General features: G+C 46.3%; 1 protein-coding gene across 3 annotated transcripts in view; it reads left to right on the top strand.

Moving 5' to 3' along the window:
- Nucleotides 1-5,547: 5,547 nt before the first annotated feature.
- RUSC2 (RUN and SH3 domain containing 2) overlaps nucleotides 5,548-15,278 on the top strand; it is a 37,014-nt gene continuing 27,283 nt past the window's right edge. For all 3 annotated transcript variants that reach the window (XM_072859028.1, XM_072859027.1, XM_072859030.1), the window contains exons 1-2: nucleotides 5,548-5,606; nucleotides 7,467-7,572. The gene's annotated coding sequence lies outside the window, so the exon portion shown is untranslated. The remainder of the gene's footprint in view (nucleotides 5,607-7,466; nucleotides 7,573-15,278) is intronic.

The following is a 15,278-nucleotide window of genomic DNA, read 5'->3' as shown; positions in this document are numbered from 1 at the left end:
TGGGTTTTCTGTGTGAAATCCAGAGCAGCTTTCATACTTGCTGTTGTCTTGGAAAACTGGAATATTTATGACTCAGTACTGAATCAGGAGGTCAGGAGGCTTTTTTCCATTCTTGGATGTGACCTCTCTTGTGTCCAACAGTGATATTTTTCTTCTTCTCTGCTTGCCCCTTTCCTGCTGCATCCCTTCCATTGCAGTCTCTGTGAGCTGAGGCTTGTTTGCAATGCAGTCATCCTCACTTTGAGTCAGCCAGGCAATGCCCCTGGAGTGGGAAGGGAATGTCACTTTGGTATACATCATGGGAATCATAAGCAGTCACCTTCATTAAGCAGTGCTTGCTGTGTACACAGCAATCTGTGGTTGTTCTTAGTGTGTAGACAGTGAACCATTTCAGGGCTGCAGATTCAGCTCAGCCCTGCAGCTTTTCAGCTTCTTAGTTGGAAATATGTAATTTCTATTTGAGGTCAGAATACAAACCAGTGAATACAGGAGAACTGCAGCTGCCAAATTCACCAGCTTCAATATAGTATGTAATGTGGCAACTTAAGGCTTTCCTCATGGCAGAGGGGAACTATTAAGTTATGGTGAAAATGTACTAATGGTTTAGGTAAATTGTGCTGTAGAGTAAGCATTGATCCCATTTTGAAAACTAATTTTAATGTGAGTGAAGCCAGTAACACCTTAATATCCATTGTTGCCATGGGCTGCTCAGAGCAATTGATTGCCAGATTAGAAGGCATATTGTTTTTGTAATACCCTTTCTGCTCCTTTTGCCAAGGCTTTGATTGGTAAAAGAGTTTATATTCCCACTCAGTGTATCACCAATGTTTGAGTGAGTGCTTGAAGAAACAGGATTGCTATTACAGCTGAGCTCCTGCTTCAGACACTCTGAAATCTCAGGCTGCATCAGTTACATCCAGGCTTTGCTTTAATTCAAGGTTTTCTGTACAGCTTTATGAGCTTTGTTTATCAGATTGAAGCTGAGACTTAGGTATGATTCAGGAGCTGCTCTGTTGTTTCTGTCCTGATTTCCCTCTGCCTAAATGTCTTCAGCTATTTCTTTGTGCTCCTGCTTGGGGAGTACTAAGTATTAAGGCTAAAAGATGGGCACTGGGGTTCTAGGATAGGTTCTTCCTTTCCCACAGACTTCCAAGTGGTTCACATCTCCTTGTTGTCCCAGTCTCCTGCATGTAAAATGTTGATAGCAGCACTTTCCTAGAAAAACAGTATGAACATACTGGAATCCTGGGCTGGAAGGGACTGGAGACAGACAGCTGGTTGTGGGCTGGGTTTGGTTTTCCCATAGACGTCTCAGTATTGTAGAGGTATGTGAAACTCAGCCCAGCCCTGTAGGGAGCCTTGCCAGAACTAGACCTATCTGGTAGCTGTGACTTTTTATGGAGCTTGTAAAACCTCTGTTCCTGGGCAGTGAGGCATCAGCCGCTAGCAATAGGAAGGATTCGACCTTAATACAGGAAGATGGAAATCAAGATAGTGATTGGGGTGAAGGATCCACCTTGCCCAGTATTATTTTTCCAAAAGTGGTTGCAGATGATCAGCTAGGGAAGAGTGGGAGCAGGGCAAGCAGATATCATATCTTAATAAATTCTTTTTCCAGGGGATTCGCTAAGTCTATTATATTTTAACTGTTTAGTAACCTGAAATGGATCTCTCAAGTGCTTGTCCTGCCTCCCCTTGAACCCATGTGGACTTCTTCCATCCATGATACCCTTTGAGAAGTAAGGACAGCAAACAGACTAGAGGAAGATAACAGGAATGTTGAAAGAGGAACTACTGGTCTGAAGGGAAGTTGTTAGTAGAGAGTAGCCTCAAAATGGAAGCTATTCAATACATCAAATAATGCTCTGAGCATTAAAAAGTAAGATTTTGCTAATGATGTTATTCAGCAGAAAGAGCGGGGATGTCCTTAAGGAATCATGCAAATGGGAATTGGATAGTTCAAAGTTGCATGGTTGTGTGCATGAGAAATAAGCAAAAAGTTCAGCTCCAGCTGGGAGCTCATTGGGGAAAGTGAGAGAGCTGGGGGAAAACCCAGGGTCTATCAGTGACATGCAGGATAACTGTGAGCAGCTAGTATGATGAAGCCATGAAAAAGATAAATGTCATCCAATGTGACATGTTGGACAAAATATTTGTAGCAGAGATGGGGAAATTTTAGTATATTAAGGCATGGTAAGATCTTGCTTGGAAGATTGTGTACATTTCCAATCGCTCTCTGAAGGCTGTATGCAAACTGGGTCAGGTCCAGAGAAAGGATACTGGTATGATCAAAGAGATGGAGAGCCTACCTAATGTGAAGTGATTAAAGAACTCAGATGATATAACTTTATACACAGACTGGATAAACGTTGACGTTAAAGCTCATTTTTGGAACATGAGTGAATAGAGGTGATCTGTGCATGGAAAAAGATAAGCTGGAAATTTAGAGAATGTTCTTAAACATCAGAGGAATGAATTTGGGGGATTAATTCTGTTAGAAAAAGGTTAGCAAACAACAAGAAATGTCCAATTTTTTGAAAAAAACAAAACAAAACAAAAAAACAACAAAAACCAGCAACAACTTTCTCTTTTCAAGTCATTTTCTTATTCTGGAGGTATGACTCCTGCCTTGGGTTGCTAGCCCTGAAGAAATCAGTACTGCTGTTCTGGGCAGTGGGCAGGACTTGCTGGGGAAGGATCATCATGGGGGGGGGCTGGTGAATCCTGCTGTTGTGAACGTGTCTGTGACCAGCATAACCCCACAGACTCCTGTGCCTCTGTCCTCAGATCCTCTTGGAAGGCAGGCTCAGCGGGGATTGGTTAGTGACACCCTGGGGAAATGTGAGGACTGAGGGCAGGCATTGCCACTACACTAACATGTGCTTTTCTCAATCTGCTTGGATTTTTGACACCTCATTCAAAAACTCCCATATTTGTTCCCACCTTACACTGAATAGAAAAGTTGTCAAGTGCATATTGGTAATGATCAGCCTGTATTGATCTCTGTGTGTTTTAGAGAGAGATGTTGTTTGACCTTGAGGGGCAGGGCTTGCAGGGATGGGGAATGATTTTTTTTTCCCCTCTTTTCCTTTCTGAGGATTTTTATAAAGTTTTCAGCACCTCCTGCTTTCCTGATGGCCTCTGTGTTCTGGTCCCCCTTGCTCCAGTTGAGCAGGACCATGCTATTAGTTCAGCTCTGACCAACATCCCTCTCTGGCATTCCTGAAATGGGCCTCAATGGTGATGGATGGGGTTGATATGTCTTGGGGATTCAGATTTCTGCCACAAGCAATCAGTGAGTGAGGTGGAAAGGCACTGAGCTGCTCCTGCCTTGCTCCTGAGTGGTCCAGCATGTGGGAAAGAGTGATGTCTCTCCCTCCTGTGGCCATGCTACAAACAGGGTCATGATGAACCAGAAGCTATAGCCTAGGCATGTTCTTGCTGTTTCACCCACAGATAGCAAGGCACAGATTGTCCACTGTGGCGATGAGCTTGCTGTTGTTTGTACCACTTTCTGTTTTCTTGAGAGGCATGGACACACTGAAGGTAATGAGGACTAGATCAAAATATCCATCCTTTAGGAGGAGGCGGCAGGCAGCTCCCTGTGCTGGGTTATAGCTATGAGCTGTGGTGGAGAGGCAGCAGCCCTGAGGCTGTCAGGCTGTTGCGAGAGTGGGCAAATTGTGCACCACACCTGACAGTGAGGTGTGATTAAAGACCTGTTCCTGCCCAGTGTTTGGTGTCAGAGCTACAGCCCAGGCAGCCAGCTGGGATTTGGGGCTGAGCTGTTTCCAGTTCACAGATCACCAGAGCAGATTTGCAGCAAATAGGTGGGAGGCTTGGGCTGCTGGTGGGTGATTTTGCTGTACAATTGCAGTAAAAGTGGAAAGGTTTCTTCCTTCTTGTACATGGGGGTGTGCTGACCTTAGTGGCTAATTCCTGCACGGTACATGTAGGCAGGTGAAGGGAGGTGACCAAGGCCAAGGCAGAAGTGTGTTGGGATTTTTTCCACCTAGATGATCTGTTCATGTCCTGGTTGTTGTCAGCAAGCACTCCAGGTATGCACACAGCTCATGTCCAGTGTGAGTGCAGCACATGGGGCTCCCCCGAAGTGGTGAGCTCTGCTGCAACCCAGCACTGGGAATGGAATGCGCCTCCTTACTGGAATTCACAGGTGGGAGAATGTGTTGTGCATTCAATTCCCACACCCTTGGAGCAAGGAGGCGAGATGGCAAAAACTCTGCCCTACACCTGGGATGCCTGTGAGTAATGAGACTAATGTTGCTTGATAAGCAGTTTTCTCCTGCCAAGCTGCACCCCGCAATGCTGGGGTGTGGTGGGAAGCACCTATCCCTACTTCTCCAGGCCAAGCAGGAGGGGGACTCCTGTTACTGTAGGGGCAGGCATGTTCTGGCACCTGCATCTCCCTCACCTTGCTTCTCTAAGGAGCACAGTCACCAGCCTGCAGTATCCCTGCTCCCCTCCTTGCATGAGACTGTGGAGTCAGCCATGCTCCCCTTCTCACACTGACTCATCTCTGTGATCAAAGAGAAGTAATCTCCTAGAAGACAGTCCCCAAGAAAGAGCTTTCTTCTTCCTCATTAGCGCCTGTAATCTCTTACTACCTACGAAGCTTTGGGACAGCCCATCAGTTTTTACCACTGTTGCTGAGAGGGGCAGATCCTGGGAGGGAGATGCAGCAAAGGGGTGCTTGCTGCAGAGGTGCAAGGCCACATGAGCTTGGGGTGGGGGGAAGGTGCTGAATAACTGTTTTGGGGAGGAAGATACAAATGTTTATGTTGGGAACAGATATGTAAATAGGAGTGTTTCTGAGGGAGCCCCTTGTCTGCTGCATTGTTCTGTTTTTTAACAAAACAGCCCCCTGACTCCATCTGCTCTGGTGTGCATGTCTGCTACACAAGGGAGGCATTGCTGTCAGTGAATTGGTTAATGCCAGTGTCCTGTGGCAGGGACAGGGATGCAGGCAAGCACTCAGCCTGCCAGCATTTATACCTCCTGGCGTCAGCATTGGCAATGCTTGTGGAGGACTGGGGAGGGCACTGAAATAGTTTCCATTCTCCTCTCTGCTGTGGTAATGAGTCTCCTGGGTAACAAACACTCCTTGTTCTGCACAGAGTTCCGCAGCTGAGACTGTCTCCTTCCTCGCTGCTGCTCCTCGACTGTCCCAGCTGAACGGGCCAGAGGCATCTGCTTGAGCCTGCCTTAATTAACGCTGACAATACAATGGGACTGGCCGTATGGGGGTCTGGGGGCTGCACTCTAATGGGAGTATGTTGTCGCGACTGCTAATAGTCTCATTTACTGCAGCTCGGGTGGAACACAGCCTGCCAGGACTAGCTTTCTGCTTGCTGTAAATGGCCAGGCATGGAGGTACATCCCTCGCTCCTGCATCGTCCCTGGGGCTTGTCCCTGCTGCTTGAATGGGACAAGGTTGTGGTGTGGGTCCCAAGCATCCAAGGAAAGGCAAGCAGTGGGCTGAGGAGCGTGAAGTACCACAGATGGGGCATGTGCATTGGCCTCTCGGGAAGGACCTGCAGAGCTTGAGCTTTGGGACAGGCTGATGGACCGTTTCCAGTGTTTCAGAGGTGAGTAGCAGAGATGCATCTGCAATGCTGGCTCCAGTACGTGAATGGGCTTCACAGCCCACAGCCAGCCCAAGGCCCTTTCTCTTTTCTCTCTGTAAGGGTCTCTCTGTGCTGGGGGGAGTCCTGGACTCCTGCCTCTGGAGCCCTTGGTAGCTCTTGGTGGGAGCTACCCACCAGTCACTGGGTTTTCAGTCAGAAATCTGATTTGAACGTTACCCGAAGAGATATTTTAAAGGTTTCTAGTGGTCTGGGATCTGAGACAATTGGAAGCCACTTCCAGTAATGAGTCTAACATTTTTCTGTCACAGCTTTTTATGTTGGCCTCTCCAGAGGCAGAAGCTTCTGCAAAGTGTTGTATTGTCCAGGCTGTTGTATTTGTTTTATTTGGTTGCTGCTTTGAGTGCATCATGGCATAGAGCAAAAAGTACTCAGGCATGTGACGGTTCTTCATTTCTTTGAACTGTGTGTCTGTGTGACATTTCTACACGTTCTCTGACTTGCCCGCTCCCCACAGAACCTCGGTTTAGGAGATGGGCTTTGGTTCAGGCTTGTAGGGATTGCCAGCGTAGACCTTTTTCCAATGTGGACACTCCATTTTCCAAGCTCTGCTTAGCTCAGAGCAGGGCAGTGGCTGTAGGAGCAGTGATGGCACCTCAGCCCTCCGAGCGGGGTTAGATGGCAAAGTGCAATAATGTGAATGGTCCCTCCAGGATGGTCGTCTCAAGGGAGCTGCTCTAGCGCTAGGAACATCTCCCCTGGCACAGCCTGGAGCACAGTTGAGTTTCTGAGGTGTGTGGTCATGCCCAGATTGTGACAGAAAAACAAAAGTAGCCACACATGTCCCTTGGCGAAGCTACCTGTGCCCTGTCAGGAACTGCACTGACTTTCCTATTGAGCAGGTTTCAGCTGCCTCTGGTGAAAAGGGGGTGATGGAAAAATCCTTTCACGTGGCCCCAGGACAGCAAGAGAGCCTGGGCTTTTGCAGGTGGTGATCCCTTGTTTCAGGAAGAAAGATCTGCCATGGATTGCTTTGCAGAGATGCGCAGGTTACAGGCAGCACTTTAATCACAAGCTGTAGTTAATAGTTGCTGGGATCTTGATTTGAGATTCCCTGTGACAGCGTGGACTTCAGACATCCTATCCCTGGTAGGTGTGTTCAGCACTGGGGGAAGTGCTGGTGGTTGCATCTCACTCCGGGGGTGGCTGCGTTTCAGGGATGCTGTGTAGGTTCTGTTGGTGAAACTCTTTAGGACAAGGCACTACAGAAATGTAAAAGAAGCTTCAAGAAGCTTCTTGTAGTCTTCCTGATCTCTTAGTAATAAGTCCTCCCATCCTCCTCCTCCTGTGCGTTGCTTTGCAGGCTAGCATTTTATCTCCAAGGGCTCTGGCTGCCATTATCAACTGTAGGAACATAGCACTCCAGTTACTTTTGCTTTCCTTTGCAAAGCTAGGAGAAGAGATCAGACAGCTTGCAACCATGCAGCATCTGAAACCAAAGCTCATCACAGAATAAGATGCTGCAGCTCTATTTTATGGCATAGGCTTTAGTCTTTATATTTCTCCTCATGCTACCTTCCTGATTTCCCAGTTCCTGTAAGAATCAATACTCCATCTTCCAGCTCGACTTGTTCTCTCCCCTCCTCTCCTTCTCTGCTCCCTCCTATCCCCTGCCTTGTCTGAGGTCCCACAGGGACTGATTGCAAGCTGGAGCGGCGATGCTGTGGGCATGCTTGCTCCTTCACACACAGCAACGTCACAACAGCAGCAGCAGCAGGAGCATTGGAGATGTGATTGCACAGACCCTCTGCATTGCCAGGGATGCAGCCATGAAAAAAAAAATTGATTCTGTGTTTCCCATAGCATCCTGGTGAGAGAGCATGGAGCCTGCTGGAATCTGAGTGCTCAGCAGTGCCGGAGCAGAGCGTGTTCAGTGAGAGGAGACAGGGAACAGAGGATCTGTGGAAAGGTGAGATGGAGAAATGATCGGGATGGGTGTTAGTCATACTGATGGTTTTCAGGCCATTCATTGTCCTGCAAAGTGGCTGGTTTGGTTTTGTAGAGATTGCTAGTTACCCAGTGAAGCTTAAAGATTTTAGGATTGCTTTGTCTCTTCAGAGGTTGCGTTGCTTTGGAGCTGCTGTGATTATAATTGATGGAAGAGAGTGAGGAGGCTGGTATTGCTGCACAGAATGCGTGTTTGTCCATTGTAGCTATGAAATAGCGGTTGTCATGTCTGGGGCTGGTTATGCAGAGGCGAGCTGTGCTTCGCCCCAACAATGCAGTCACACAGCTCTCCATTGTGTCTTCCATGACAGCCGAGCCCACACAGATTGTTTTGGTCCCACAAGCTACCATGCTCTCTGTGCATCCCTGGCAGTGATGCTGCTGTGCAGTTCAAAAGCTGTTTTGACAGACAGCGCTTCCATGAAAAGCCAGAAACAAAGGACAGAGGAAAGGCTTCTGTCAGTGTGGCTTGTAGCTTTTTTTTCCTTTTTTTTTTTTTTTTTTAAATACTGGTAAATCAATTGCTCAAAAGGTGTTAGGATAAAATAGTGTGGCAGGTAAAACCCTGCTCTTCTGCTAAGAGATACACTGGGCTCTGTGCAGGCTGGAGTCCTTTGTGTTGCCCAAGGGCGTGTCTGTGCTGGCTGTGTAAATGAATGCTTTCTCCCTGCCTCTTTTTCACAGATCAGATGAGAAAGGTTATCTAGGAATGGAGGAATTACTGCTTTTAATTACTGAGATGAGTGGTCCAGGCTGGGTATCAGTTACTAGAGCTTAATTACATGGTCTTTTTATAGCCAAATCCCTCTTTTCCCTCCCCACCTTCCTTCTTCCCTCCCCCACCCTCTGCACAAATCCTTCCATCAAATTGCATCTGCAAACACAAAGGGAGAAGGGCTTGAACAAGGAGAAGGATATATGTGGGATAGGGATATAGATGCCGGAGAGGCAATGTTCAGGATGGCAGTCAGTGAGAAAAATAAGGCAAAGGTATAAAAGAATGAGATTTTGGTATGTGTGATACAGTGATGTGGCTGTAGGGGAATGTACACATGGGAATGTAGTAACAAAAGGAGATAATCAAATAGCAGATGCAATCTTTTGGGGTTATGGAAAATGCTGAGCATGTGAGGTTGGAATCGCAGGTGTTTGGGGGGGAATGTGGTGTTAATGGGAGTTATATTAGCATTGGCTGTTGAGGAACAGATCATACAGGGACTGGATTGATGGGTGTTGTAAAGGTGTATGGAGTATGAGGGAAATAGAGATCTGTTTTTTTTACCTCCAGATATCTAGAACCTTGTATACTGGTGTTGCTAATGAGCAAGCTTGGCAGGTCTAACCTATTCACAAAAGCTTTCTGCAGTTTGCCAATGACCCAAGAATAATTCAGATAAAGCATCTTTAGGCCCGTCAGGAGCAACAGGATGGTAGGAACAATGTAGATAAAATGGTAAATGTTTGGCAGAGCTGTAGAGGAACCTTGGAGCAGAAGAGGCAGGTGTGAGGGGCATTGAAGAGGAACAGGGGGTTGTGGGTCAGAGACCAGCAGTAGAGGGCACAGGGGAGGAAAATCAGGGTTGTCATTGTCAAGGAATGTAAACGTATCATTTGTACTGTCATTCTCCAGCCTCTCACTGTGTTCCCTGGGATGGTCAGTGCTGTGTGCAGCCCCAAGAGGTTTGTGGAGGTGGGAGTGATCCTCAGTACAGCCTTTTCTGCAGCAGTTTTCTGAAGGAACCATTTTGCTGCTGCAGATTCTCAGACGGTTGCTCCTTCTCCGTCCCTATGCAGTGGCAAGGCTCTCTGGCCTTTACACCTGGTGAAGAAGATAAACCCAGAGTTTCAGTGCAGGGTGCCGAGTGGGAAGGACAGGGCTTCGAGCAAAACCACGGAGCAGAGTGCATTCTGCTCGCAGCTCTGTGACAATGTCCTGGAAGCACCATAGGGCTTCCTGAACTGCAGCTCCTTCTCATCCCTATCTCACCCTGGGATCTGGGAACCCTCTCTGTGTCTCCAGGTCTCTGTCCCATTCAGCCCAATGGGAGCAGGATATGCTCCTGTAGGTGTGAGAAGAGTGGACTGTACAGTGAGAGACATGCTACCAGACTGCATTTTGTGGTGCTGCTGCAGAACAGGCTCCTGCAGGAGGTTGGTGGGGGATAACAACAACATGTGTGTGTTTGTAGGTGCATCATGGGCTGGAGGACAGGACATGCAACAGTACATATCTATGCAGTGTACACATACTTGTATCGGGGTGTGGAAGAAAAATTGCATGTAGTTTGTGTGTACAATGCTTGCCTAAAGGAATAAAAAGAAGGTGATGCAGCCTGCTTCACTGCATGGGATGGGAACACTCCCCAGGACATACAGGCTGTGCCTAGCTAGTAGGTGCCACTCTTACAAGAGCATCTGTTAAGCAGTGAGAGTGCACAGATAATCTCTGCCCTGAGATGCTTAAAAGATGGCAACTGGAGCTGACCGAAATGATTTACAGGAAGGAGATAAAATTGCTGCCATGTGTCTTCTTCACTGCATCGATGCAGAATGCTGGGGATAAAGTGAAGCTGGATCTCTGGTCCAAGGGACCCTGGACCTGCATTGCAGAAAGTGCAGGTGGCCCAGGAGAATATGCCATTGACTCGGAAATGGCCTGCCCATGGCTCCATTACCACCTCTCAGGTGTCTGAGGCTGTAATAGCAAACAAAAAATGAGTTCTCTGTCCCAGAGATCTTAATTTTCTTCCAGTCTGATGCTCCTGGTGAGTCAAGATCTCACTCTAGTATTATTCCTGATAGCCAGACAGTAACCCACCTTTAGCAACCCCATGTTCTGTTTTGCCCTATTTTTCATTTATTTCCCAGTCACCTTATTCTTTTCCAGTGTTTTGTATTGTATGTAGTATTAAGGGCAGGTCAATAGATCTAACGTGGGTCACTTCCCTTCCTCTTTCAGAACAGGTACAGGTTTACCTTTATTATCTGGCAGCCACACGGCTTCTCCTCCTTCCTCTCTTTTTCCTCATGGATATTTTTATCAGAAGCCCTGTTGCCAGCTGCGATCATGCGACTATTCTTTCATTGTTCTGGGATCAAGAATATCTTGTCCCTCTGACTTGAGTGCATTCATCTTCTTGAATTTGTTTCCACTTCAAATTCTCATTTCCTTTTCTGCACCCTCTTTCCCCTGTATTGTCTAACCTGTCATTGCCGCAGCTTCCATATTATTCTTCTTGCCAAAACAGCATCAAAGATGCTGTTTCTACTTACCTCTAATATCCTTCTTGGTGTGGTTATTCATTCAGGTTGTTCAGGAGCCCTGCTCTTCTAATTTCCTCACCTTGCCTGGTGATTCCAGATTTTTTTCTTACTTATGATGTACATTCAAAGTCTTTTCTGCAGTACTCCTCCAAGCTCTTTGTTCTTGTTGGCTTTATAACTGTTTTCCCTGATATGCCAGAGACCTGCTCTTTAAAAATTATAAAAAGGTTTCATTACAGAGCTGTTTGCTTTTTGCCCTTCTGTTTTATATAAACTGGGTCAGCTTGAGATATTCAGTCCAAAGCCACTTCTATATCGTAGATGCTGGGTGATAATTCATCTCAGTAGGCATGGTTCTGATGGACCTGAGTGCTGGTTAAACCCAAGAAAAGCAAACAAAAGTGAGAGATGTGGAGATCTGTGTGGCTGGGTGAGACATAGAGGTTTGGAGATGGAGGTGCCTCCCTGTCAGCTGTGGAATTGCAGGACAGTACTGAATGAGAAGATTTTGTCCCAGTGTTTATGGAAGCCATTAAAATCCAACCAGTAGTGGGAAAGCTCACTTGTCTGCTACCTTTGCTACTTCGCGGGAAGAGTCCTGATGTGGATAAAGTGCTTCTAGCAGTCCAGTCTGTAAGTCCAAAAGAGCCAGAAGCTTACCCCATTCCAGAGTTATGTAAAAGGCTGCAGGATAAGGCTTGAAGGAGCTGAGGGAGCTTGGCTGGCAGGGGGTCAAAATCCATAGCAATGATCAATGACAGCTGTGTTGGTAACTAGCCTTAGCAGGGATTTGTCATGTTATCTGCTGAGCAGGTTCCCTGCATGCCCTAGCATTCATCTGAAAGTTGGTTACTCTCCAAAGAGAAAGTAATGGGCTGCCAAAATGGCTCTAGTCCCTGATTCTGCTCCAATTTTCTCTCTTGATGAAAATTATTTTAACGTTCATTTTCTGAAAGAAGTGGGTCAAAGCAGGGACATACCTGTTAAGATGAGCGCAAGAGCAGGCCTGTGCAGTGTCTTCCTCTCCATCCAAACTCTTCCTCCACAGTTGTGTTGCAGCCTCAGGGATGTGTAGACAATGTGGTTTTTTTTTTTCTATCCATCAGACACATGCAAATATTTCTTACTGGGCAAGGCTGCTGGTGGTTCTATCAGCAGATAGGGAAAAAAAAGGACTGCAGTTGTTAACTCTTGTAAATGGGAGGCAGGAGACAGAGCCACCCAGGTAAAGCTGTAATGTAGGTGAGTGGCCGTAATGTAAGTGACAGCAGCTTCTGGCTCAGGCTCACCCTCTGAGTTTGAACTGTTGGGAGAGAGACCATGCATTGGTGTTTGTGCAGTGCTGAGGGTGTGGGGCTGGCAGTACCACTGAGTGATAAATAATAAATATTTGAGTGATGGCAGCAATGCTTTGTACTGACACTTGGCAAGTGATGGGAAACTGGCACTACCACCAAACCAACCCCCTCTCTGCTCCATCACAAGATGTTATCTGGAAGCAGAGACCGAGTGTCACTGCCCTATTGATGTGCTTTTTGGGCCAGTGGCACAGGTATCTCAGAGTGATGAGAGCTAGCTAGCTATATCTGGTCCCAAGATATCGTTGGCCCACACAGTGTATCTTCCCTGGCTTTGCCTAATTCATTCTAATGATCGATACCTAGAGTGACACATCTGCCCTGGGGTTTGGCTTACCGTGGTGGCCTTCTCCTTCACCACTTGTTAGTATGTGAGTAGTTGTAGTCGCTTCTAAGGGATTTCTTGCCTGAATGTGGCTTATTGTGAGCTTGACCCTTCAGAAGAACAGCAAGTAGATTTCAGCATGCATCTGCGCTTAGCCATTTTCTATTGGCAACAAACTGTTCTCTCTTGTCCACAGTCAGTGGCATCTAATTTAACCTACTGCTGAGATTTATCCTCCAGCTGTAGGTCATAGTGCTTGAAATGGCTGTTGAGGAGAGCATCTTCCTTACCCAGATGTCTCTTCCTGCCTTCAGCTCCATGTCATATGCCTCATTTTCATTTCTGCAGACACTTGCTATTTATAATTATTGCATTTATAAAGCATTCTGAAGGTAGTGACTACTTCTTATTACAGTAAGCCTGACAGCCTTTTCGTTTCCATGTGCTTCCCTTCCGTTTCCTCTTAGACTGGCTGTTTTTGGGGAGGACTGGGAGAGAGAAAAGGTGCATGGAGCACAGAGGGACCTTGGACATCCCTGGAGGTCTCTAGACCCTAGTACAGTAGGGCTAGCCAGTTCATAGCACAATAACAGAGGAGGAGAGGAGGAACTGCCAGAAACAGGTATGTCCCAGCACTGACAAGCAGTGGGCATGAGGGTGGTTAATACACAAAGGTGGCAACGCTCTAGTCACATGTCATTGTTTATGTTTGACCATATCTTGTTGAGACACTGATAGTAGTCATTGATCCATTGGGTTTTATATTCTCTGTGCTTCTGTTGGTGACTTTGTACAAGCTTTAGAGATCCCAAGGAATGTCTCCATCTCCGTACCTCTGACCTCTCCCAGGCTTTGTGCTGCTGACATGATTTAGTATTGCAGGGTGGAGAAACACCCCAAACTGAAGCAATGCATTTGTATTTGTCTTGGAGGCACTGAGGGGTGATTCCTCTCTGTACTAGAGTATGTTCCACAGCCAGTATTTTGGTCTACTACATTGTTGTTTGCTTTCCCCTTGGCATGAGTTGAGGTTGAAAAGAAAAATCACAACAACCTCTTGGCCTGCCCATCAAAATGAAAGGGGAATCTTCTTTCATGGAGGCAAGCCACCAGACCTCACAGATTTAATGAGGCAAATTCACCAGGGAAAATATCCTTCCACCCAGACCTTAGTCAGACATTGAGGACCCTCTTATCTCTTGGGGGACCACAAAGAGAATTTGCATGGGGACAGGGAAAACTTCTCCCCATACCCCTACCACAAGAATTTGTGCAACTTGAGGGAGCAAAACCCACACTCTACAGACAGTGAAAAGACACTCCTCTCCTCAGTGAACAGATATGTAAGAAAAATCCCCTGGTTTCTTCTAGGCTAGTCTTGTTGCAAACCTTGCGGTTTTGAGCTTGATGCTATGTTAAGTAAATGTGTGTAACAGTGTAACAGGATAGTCACAAAAGTACATTTTGTCAGGTTCCAAATTATTAAGCTGATTAAATTATTAAATTGATTCCAACTCATTAAACTGATGTTATTAAACTGCAAAAAGTACCTGGATGTCACCCTGGTCATAAGGAACTTTACTTGGTGAACATCTACATATGAATGTTAGGGTACATAAGAAATGGAATGGAAAATTATGGTACAGAGTCTTCTAATGTTGATACAGAAAGCAGGGGACATCCCACTGTTGATTGGGAAACTGTGTGCAATTAGTCACCCCAGCTCAGAAGTATGACTGCAGAGTTGGAGGGAATTAAGAAACTGCCCAGGAAACTGCACAAAGTCCTGGAAAACTCTCACAAGAGGAGAGACTGAAGAAATGGGAATTATTTGTGTTAAATGGGAAACTGTAGGGTTCATGATATGAAATAATGAACAGTCTAGAGAAAGACGATAATGATTTATGTGCCACCCTGCTTGTAACATGGAAGTATTCCAGGAAGTTAAGGAAGATTATTTGAAACTGATAATAGGAATAATTTTCACATACCATGATTAATTAGTCCACGAATCTTGCTGTTAAACTTCAAAGCCCAGCAATATTCCCAAATGGCTTGGCATTTGTGTGAATAAGACTACCCAGTGTATTTATAGTACATGTTCAGAGCAGAAGTTGCAGAGTTTTGAAACCTCCTGGTTGAGTTGAGGCCCATCTCAGTGCAAGGGCTTAGGAGAGGCAAATTCTTCCTTACCACTTGTTGCAGGTACTTGTTCTTTTCTCTGAGACATCTGGTACAGAAAGAACACAACAGCTTCAAGAAAGAAGGTGTCCAAATGCGAGTGTGTCCTAGCTGGGAAGACTTGGGAGCCTACAGTCTTAAGGTATCTCCTCAGCCCTCTCTGAACACCCTTGAAGTGATTAAAAGTGGAGCAGTTATCCCTCCGGTAGTCTTGGTGTGTCCCCTGGGACTCTGGCCTGCTTTTCCAGTACAGAGCCAAGGATCATCCCCATTTGACCTCCTTTTTTCTCCTGGTGAACAGGTGTATGCATCCTCCTCAGCCCAGCAAGACTTTCCTCGGCAGAAGACCTTGGTTAATCCAGGGTTATCAGATTTAGTTAGTTAGACCCTTAATGCTCTGTTGAGCCCAGTCATTCCAAGCCTAATTAGCACATGAGCTGTCTTGTGGAGCGATACCCTAAAATAAATATCTCATTCAGGGCAGCTGATCACTGTCCTGGCTAGAGCTTTGCAAGCTGAGTTTTGTTTGGGTTGCTACCC

The sequence above is a fragment of the Ciconia boyciana genome, chromosome 4 (genome assembly GCF_034638445.1).
Source record: "Ciconia boyciana chromosome 4, ASM3463844v1, whole genome shotgun sequence".
NCBI lineage: Eukaryota > Metazoa > Chordata > Aves > Ciconiiformes > Ciconiidae > Ciconia > Ciconia boyciana.
Note: the sequence above shows the minus strand (reverse complement) of the source record. Positions and strands in the feature narration are given on the sequence as shown.